This window comes from Lathamus discolor, unplaced genomic scaffold, assembly GCF_037157495.1.
Source record: "Lathamus discolor isolate bLatDis1 unplaced genomic scaffold, bLatDis1.hap1 Scaffold_82, whole genome shotgun sequence".
NCBI lineage: Eukaryota > Metazoa > Chordata > Aves > Psittaciformes > Psittacidae > Lathamus > Lathamus discolor.
This window is the reverse complement of record NW_027069392.1, coordinates 605,001-612,500: the sequence shown is the minus strand read 5'-3', so window position 1 is coordinate 612,500 and position 7,500 is coordinate 605,001.

Genomic DNA, 7,500 nt, shown 5'->3' with positions numbered 1-7,500 from the left:
CCGGGGGGGGGGGGGGGGAGGAGGAGGAGGGGCAGGTGGGGCGGGGGAGGTGTAGCACCGGTGGTACACCTCGGCCTCCTTTTTTCTAGTCTTGTTTTTCTGTTCGTGGTTGGGGGGGGGGGGGGCTTTCTTGTTTGATTGGCTGGTTTGGGGGGGGTGGTGTCGATTTCTTTTTCTTTTTTTCCCTTCCCCGCGCCCTACCGCACCTACCTGCTTGCTGCTGAACCCGTTGAGGTGGTTTGGGTGGTTTTGTGTTGGGCGGGGGGGGGGCCTTAATTTTTTTCTTTTTCCCTTTTTTTTTTTTTTTTCTTTTATTCATGTTTTTCATCGGTCGGTCGATCGATCGATCGATCCCCCGATCGATCGCCCTTCGGCCCGGCACTCACTCGTCCCCACGCCCCCTCGGGAAGGCGTCTGTGTAAAAAAGCCGCGCGTGCAACCCGTTTCCTTTTGTATTCTCCTTCCCTTTCTCTCTCGGCTTACGGTCTCGGTCTCCCCGGCCCTCCACCCCCTCCCTCTCCTCTCCCCTCCCCTCCCGTACGCCTTCATTTTATTCAAAGAGGGGGCGGCGGGAGCTCCCAACAGCCAAACAAACCCAGCTCATTTCCGCCTGAGAGGGCACGCGGAGCCCTGCCGCCTCCGTGCCCAGGCGGCAGACGAAAAGTCCCGACAGGGCGCGGCCTCCCTTCCTGCTGCTGCTGCGCTCCGTGCCGCGGTTAGAAAAAGCAAACGGAGGCAGGGGTCGTGGGCCAAAAAAGGAGGAGACAAGGGAAAACCGAAAAGAAAATACAAAGCGGGAAATCCCAAGCGAACCACGCAGAGAACGTCTCCGGGGGGGGGGGAGACGACGACAAAAAAAAAAAAACAAAACCAAACCGCACACACACACACACACACAGAGTCAATCCCAACACCGCCCCCCCCCATATCCCCGGCCCACCATTGCGTGCGCCAGGCTCCCCACCTGCTCACCGACCACTGTCTGTCTGTCTGTCTGTCTGTCTTTCTTTCTGTCTGTCTGTCTGCCTCCTTCCTTCTTTCCTTCCTTGCTGCCTGCCTACCGGCTCCCGGCGAACTGAGCGCGGGACAGCCCGTCAGGCAGAGGAGCAGCCCTTGTTTTCGTCGCTGGCGGAGACCCGCTTGCCGAGCCGGGGGAGGAGGGGCGTTGAGGGGGGCGAGCGCGCAGGCGCAGAGCGTCAGGCTGCCGACCCCTGCCCCTCCGCCCTGCTGCTCCGGGGCGGTGCCGCCGTCTGGTGACTGGGGCCGCACCCAGCGCTCGGCGGGTCCGGAACGGCAGCGCGGGGCGGGGGGGGAGGGTGCGCACGGCGAGGGGTGCCTCTCTCTGTGCCTGTGCGCATGCGCCGCGAGTGGGGGGGGGGGTGGGGGTGGGGGAGGGGGGAGGCGGGAAGGCGGGGGGCTGGGGGTGGGGGGGAGGGGGGGTTTCGCCGAGAAGAGCGGGCGGGGCGGCGCGCCGCGGCGTCTGCAGAGCCCCAGGTGCGCCGGCTGCTGGGTTTCAATGTATCCCCCGCTCGAGCGCGGGAGCTGGTTCAGGGCAGTGCGACCTTCAGGCCTCCCTGCCGTCGCCCCTGCAGTAATCCGAGCATTTACTTCAGCACAAACAGTTTTTAGTACCGACCGTTTTTCCGTCTCGGTACGTCCCGGCGCAGAGATGCCTTAGCAGCGTCTGGCTCTCGCTTGGGCTTGCCTAGGGCCCACTGATGGGGACGAGGTGACGGCACCTAATAATATTTAACCCTGCCGCCGACACCACCGCCTCCCCACCCCCCCCCACCCCCTCCCTTTTTCTTTTTTCCGCCCCTTCGCTCTCCTTTCCGCCCCTCTCTCGTTGTTCTCTTTCCGGCGCTAAAGCTGGAGCCCGCGAAGCGGGACAGCGAAAACACGGTGGCTGGGGAAAACGATGCCTGAACGCACCCCACCCCCCCACCCCCCCCCCCCGCCCCCAGGGATGGGCTTCACTTCCCCCCCCCCCACTCCCTGTCCATGCCTCTGTTTCTTGGAGCTGTCCCTGCCAGGAGCTCCTGCTCTGTGCCCAGTTCTGCTCCCTCTCGGTGCTCCTGGAGCCAAGAACACTTTTCCTTCCCTGCCAGGGGTTCCCTGTCGCTTCCCCCTCTACTTCTCCGAGCACCTCGGGGAGCTCCCCGCGCAGGCTGAGTGCTGCTGGCCCTGGCAGGCGGCAGAGTCCCTGCCCCGGCACACAGCCCCTGAGCTGCGGGGACCCTGCTCGCAAGGAAAGCGCCGGGCACCCACCGCTGGCTGCACACGCACATTCACACCCTGCAGCCAAGCCCTGGATGAGGGACCTGCCTTCTCCTCTCACTCAGACGCTGCAGAGGGAAGGCCTGCTCTGCAGCACATCCTCCTCCTGATCCGCACAGAGAAACCGAGAGCGTCCTCCTGACAGATCCCATGGACTGTCCGAGGCAGCGGCTCGAGGAGATCCCTCCAGGAGCTACAGCTGCATTGTCCTGCACCCAGAGCCTGATCACGCACAGGGCTGGGAACGTTTCTCCCGCAGAAACCTCTCGGCAGCCTCCGCTGCGGAGTGCCTTTCAGCTCTCTGAGGCTGGCAGGTCTCCCCTGGGGGCCTGCAGGCGGTGCCCCCCCCGGCCCTGCGCCTGGGCAGAGCTGTCTCTCTGCAGCTCTGCCCCCTCGCCAGCGTCTATCTGCGTCCCGGGAGCCCGGCCCAGCTCAGCAGCAGAGGCCCAGCCCGAGGTGGCTCTGCCTCTGCCCCGCTGGGCTCCCTCCGGGGCTCCTCGGCGCTCCAGGGCAACACCATAGGAAACAGGCCGAAGCAAGTGCTGATGCTCCCTCCCTCAGCTGGCAGACGCACGGCCTTCCTGCAGTGCCATTTCTCTGACGAGGGACAGAGTTGAGTCTAAACATCAACTTTTCTTAGAACTGCAGAATCCTTTTGATTTGGAAAGGACCCTTGAGAACATTGAGGCCGACCGTTAACCTGTGCCTAACGTTCCACAGACTTAACCGTGAGAACATCAGTGGTGGGGAACCCTGTTTGGATGCTCAGCAAGAGCAACGTAATCCTCCCTTCTATCCTCGGCCACGCTATCTTCATCTCTTCTCCTCAGTTTCAGACACATTTCCCCCAAACCACAAACCAGAAGAACATCTTTGCAATCTGTTCCCAGCCCGTTGTGGGGCGGGGGGAGGCACCGCGGAGGAGGGGTGGGCGCCGCAGCATCTGCAGAACCCCGGGCTGCATCGGCTGGTGTATTTCGGTGCGTCCTGGGTTCAGCGGTCGCGGTCATTTTTCTCTTTGTGCGTAGCTGGTGCGGTCCTGGTCCCCCCACCCACCACCGCCAGCCAGAGACGTGTTTCGCGGCGGGACGGGGTGGTGGGCTGTGTGTCAGCAGACGGACACGCGAAACCAAAAAAACAACCAAGCCCCCACGGAACAAAACAAGCTGGCGAGCACCGGGACCCAGGCTGCTGCCTCTGCCCGCCCGGCCCCCAGCACCAGCCAGAGGCTGTTTCAGGGGGGATTGTCAGATGACGGAGCGGGAAAGCCGAGGCAACCCCTAACAGCCGAGAAAAGGCTGGCGAGTGCCCGGCAGCGCCGGGACCCACGCCCCACCCGCCCGGCAAGCGCTGCCCGAGCCTGCGAGCCTCCCGGAGGGCGGGCGGACGGCGAGCTCGCGGTGGGGGCCGCACTTTGCCGTCGGGTCGAGCCGGCTCCGCCGGGACTTTGCCGGATTTGCAGGGACCCGCGCCCCTCCCGCCCGGCAAGCGCTGCCCGAGCCTGCGAGCCTCCCGGAGGGCGGGCGGACGGCGAGCTCGCGGTGGGGGCCGCACTTTGCCGTCGGGTCGAGCCGGCTCCGCCGGGACTTTGCCGGATTTGCAGGGACCCGCGCCCCTCCCGCCCGGCAAGCGCTGCCCGAGCCTGCGAGCCTCCCGGAGGGCGGGCGGACGGCGAGCTCGCGGTGGGGGCCGCACTTTGCCGTCGGGTCGAGCCGGCTCCGCCGGGACTTTGCCGGATTTGCAGGGACCCGCGCCCCTCCCGCCCGGCAAGCGCTGCCCGAGCCTGCGAGCCTCCCGGAGGGCGGGCGGACGGCGAGCTCGCGGTGGGGGCCGCACTTTGCCGTCGGGTCGAGCCGGCTCCGCCGGGACTTTGCCGGATTTGCAGGGACCCGCGCCTCACCCGCCCGGCAAGCGCTGCCCGAGCCTGCGAGCCTCCCGGAGGGCGGGCGGACGGCGAGCTCGCGGTGGGGGCCGCAGTTTGCCGTCCGGTCGAGCCGGCTCCGCCGGGACTTTGCCGGATTTGCAGGGACCCGCGCCTCACCCGCCCGGCAAGCGCTGCCCGAGCCTGCGAGCCTCCCGGAGGGCGGGCGGACGGCGAGCTCGCGGTGGGGGCCGCCGTTTGCCGTCCGGTCCAGCCGGCTCCGCCGGGACTTTGCCGGATTTGCAGGGACCCGCGCCTCACCCGCCCGGCAAGCGCTGCCCGAGCCTGCGAGCCTCCCGGAGGGCGGGCGGACGGCGAGCTCGCGGTGGGGGCCGCCGTTTGCCGTCGGGTCGAGCCGGCTCCGCCGGGACTTTGCCGGATTTGCAGGGACCCGCGCCTCACCCGCCCGGCAAGCGCTGCCCGAGCCTGCGAGCCTCCCGGAGGGCGGGCGGACGGCGAGCTCGCGGTGGGGGCCGCCGTTTGCCGTCGGGTCGAGTCGGCTCCGCCGGGACTTTGCCGGATTTGCAGGGACCCGCGCCTCACCCGCCCGGCAAGCGCTGCCCGAGCCTGCGAGCCTCCCGGACGGCGAGCTCGCGGTGGGGGCCGCACTTTGCCGTCGGGTCGAGCCGGCTCCGCCGGGACTTTGCCGGATTTGCAGGGACCCGCGCCTCACCCGCCCGGCAAGCGCTGCCCGAGCCTGCGAGCCTCCCGGAGGGCGGGCGGACGGCGAGCTCGCGGTGGGGGCCGCAGTTTGCCGTCCGGTCGAGCCGGCTCCGCCGGGACTTTGCCGGATTTGCAGGGACCCGCGCCTCACCCGCCCGGCAAGCGCTGCCCGAGCCTGCGAGCCTCCCGGAGGGCGGGCGGACGGCGAGCTCGCGGTGGGGGCCGCCGTTTGCCGTCCGGTCCAGCCGGCTCCGCCGGGACTTTGCCGGATTTGCAGGGACCCGCGCCTCACCCGCCCGGCAAGCGCTGCCCGAGCCTGCGAGCCTCCCGGAGGGCGGGCGGACGGCGAGCTCGCGGTGGGGGCCGCCGTTTGCCGTCGGGTCGAGCCGGCTCCGCCGGGACTTTGCCGGATTTGCAGGGACCCGCGCCTCACCCGCCCGGCAAGCGCTGCCCGAGCCTGCGAGCCTCCCGGAGGGCGGGCGGACGGCGAGCTCGCGGTGGGGGCCGCCGTTTGCCGTCGGGTCGAGTCGGCTCCGCCGGGACTTTGCCGGATTTGCAGGGACCCGCGCCTCACCCGCCCGGCAAGCGCTGCCCGAGCCTGCGAGCCTCCCGGACGGCGAGCTCGCGGTGGGGGCCGCCGTTTGCCGTCGGGTCGAGTCGGCTCCGCCGGGACTTTGCCGGATTTGCAGGGACCCGCGCCTCACCCGCCCGGCAAGCGCTGCCCGAGCCTGCGAGCCTCCCGGACGGCGAGCTCGCGGTGGGGGCCGCCGTTTGCCGTCGGGTCGAGCCGGCTCCGCCGGGACTTTGCCGGATTTGCAGGGACCCGCGCCTCACCCGCCCGGCAAGCGCTGCCCGAGCCTGCGAGCCTCCCGGAGGGCGGGCGGACGGCGAGCTCGCGGTGGGGGCCGCCGTTTGCCGTCGGGTCGAGTCGGCTCCGCCGGGACTTTGCCGGATTTGCAGGGACCCGCGCCTCACCCGCCCGGCAAGCGCTGCCCGAGCCTGCGAGCCTCCCGGACGGCGAGCTCGCGGTGGGGGCCGCCGTTTGCCGTCCGGTCGAGCCGGCTCCGCCGGGACTTTGCCGGATTTGCAGGGACCCGCGCCTCACCCGCCCGGCAAGCGCTGCCCGAGCCTGCGAGCCTCCCGGAGGGCGGGCGGACGGCGAGCTCGCGGTGGGGGCCGCCGTTTGCCGTCGGGTCGAGTCGGCTCCGCCGGGACTTTGCCGGATTTGCAGGGACCCGCGCCTCACCCGCCCGGCAAGCGCTGCCCGAGCCTGCGAGCCTCCCGGACGGCGAGCTCGCGGTGGGGGCCGCCGTTTGCCGTCGGGTCGAGCCGGCTCCGCCGGGACTTTGCCGGATTTGCAGGGACCCGCGCCTCACCCGCCCGGCAAGCGCTGCCCGAGCCTGCGAGCCTCCCGGAGGGCGGGCGGACGGCGAGCTCGCGGTGGGGGCCGCAGTTTGCCGTCCGGTCCAGCCGGCTCCGCCGGGACTTTGCCGGATTTGCAGGGACCCGCGCCTCACCCGCTCGGCAAGCGCTGCCCGAGCCTGCGAGCCTCCCGGAGGGCGGGCGGACGGCGAGCTCGCGGTGGGGGCCGCCGTTTGCCGTCCGGTCGAGCCGGCTCCGCCGGGACTTTGCCGGATTTGCAGGGACCCGCGCCTCACCCGCCCGGCAAGCGCTGCCCGAGCCTGCGAGCCTCCCAGAGGGCGGGCGGACGGCGAGCTCGCGGTGGGGGCCGCAGTTTGCCGTCCGGTCCAGCCGGCTCCGCCGGGACTTTGCCGGATTTGCAGGGACCCGCGCCTCACCCGCCCGGCAAGCGCTGCCCGAGCCTGCGAGCCTCCCGGAGGGCGGGCGGACGGCGAGCTCGCGGTGGGGGCCGCCGTTTGCCGTCCGGTCGAGCCGGCTCCGCCGGGACTTTGCCGGATTTGCAGGGACCCGCGCCTCACCCGCCCGGCAAGCGCTGCCCGAGCCTGCGAGCCTCCCGGAGGGCGGGCGGACGGCGAGCTCGCGGTGGGGGCCGCCGTTTGCCGTCGGGTCGAGCCGGCTCCGCCGGGACTTTGCCGGATTTGCAGGGACCCGCGCCTCACCCGCCCGGCAAGCGCTGCCCGAGCCTGCGAGCCTCCCGGAGGGCGGGCGGACGGCGAGCTCGCGGTGGGGGCCGCAGTTTGCCGTCAGGTCTAGCCGGCTCCGCCGGGACTTAGCCGGATTTGCAGGGAGAGTTCCGCGCGCCGTCTCTGGGGGGGACTTCAGGCTCGCGGCGGACTTAGCCGCATTTCCCAGGTCCCGCGATAGATCTTGCCGGGCGCGTCGCTTCCGGAGGCGGTCGAGGAGGCGGCCGTTTCTCGCTGCCTCCAGTTGAGTCATCGAAAATTGCGTCGTCGCTGGCGCACCAACCGGGTGAGCCTACAAGTCTGGTGTTGCGCTCCAGCGCGGGCGGAGAAGTGTCTGTCCGTATTACAGGAGCGAGTAGTGGCTCGTCTCCGCAGCAGCGCTAGCTGAGAGGCTGTCACGCTCCGCGGCTCAGCCGTCGATAGTGAGGGGTGTACTGGGCAGCCTTTCGCGGCGCTTCCCGAGCTTGGTTCGTTCGTCTCCGTCCGCGTGGACCGAGAGCAAAAAGACCGGCGGCGGAGGAGGCCGGCACTCGA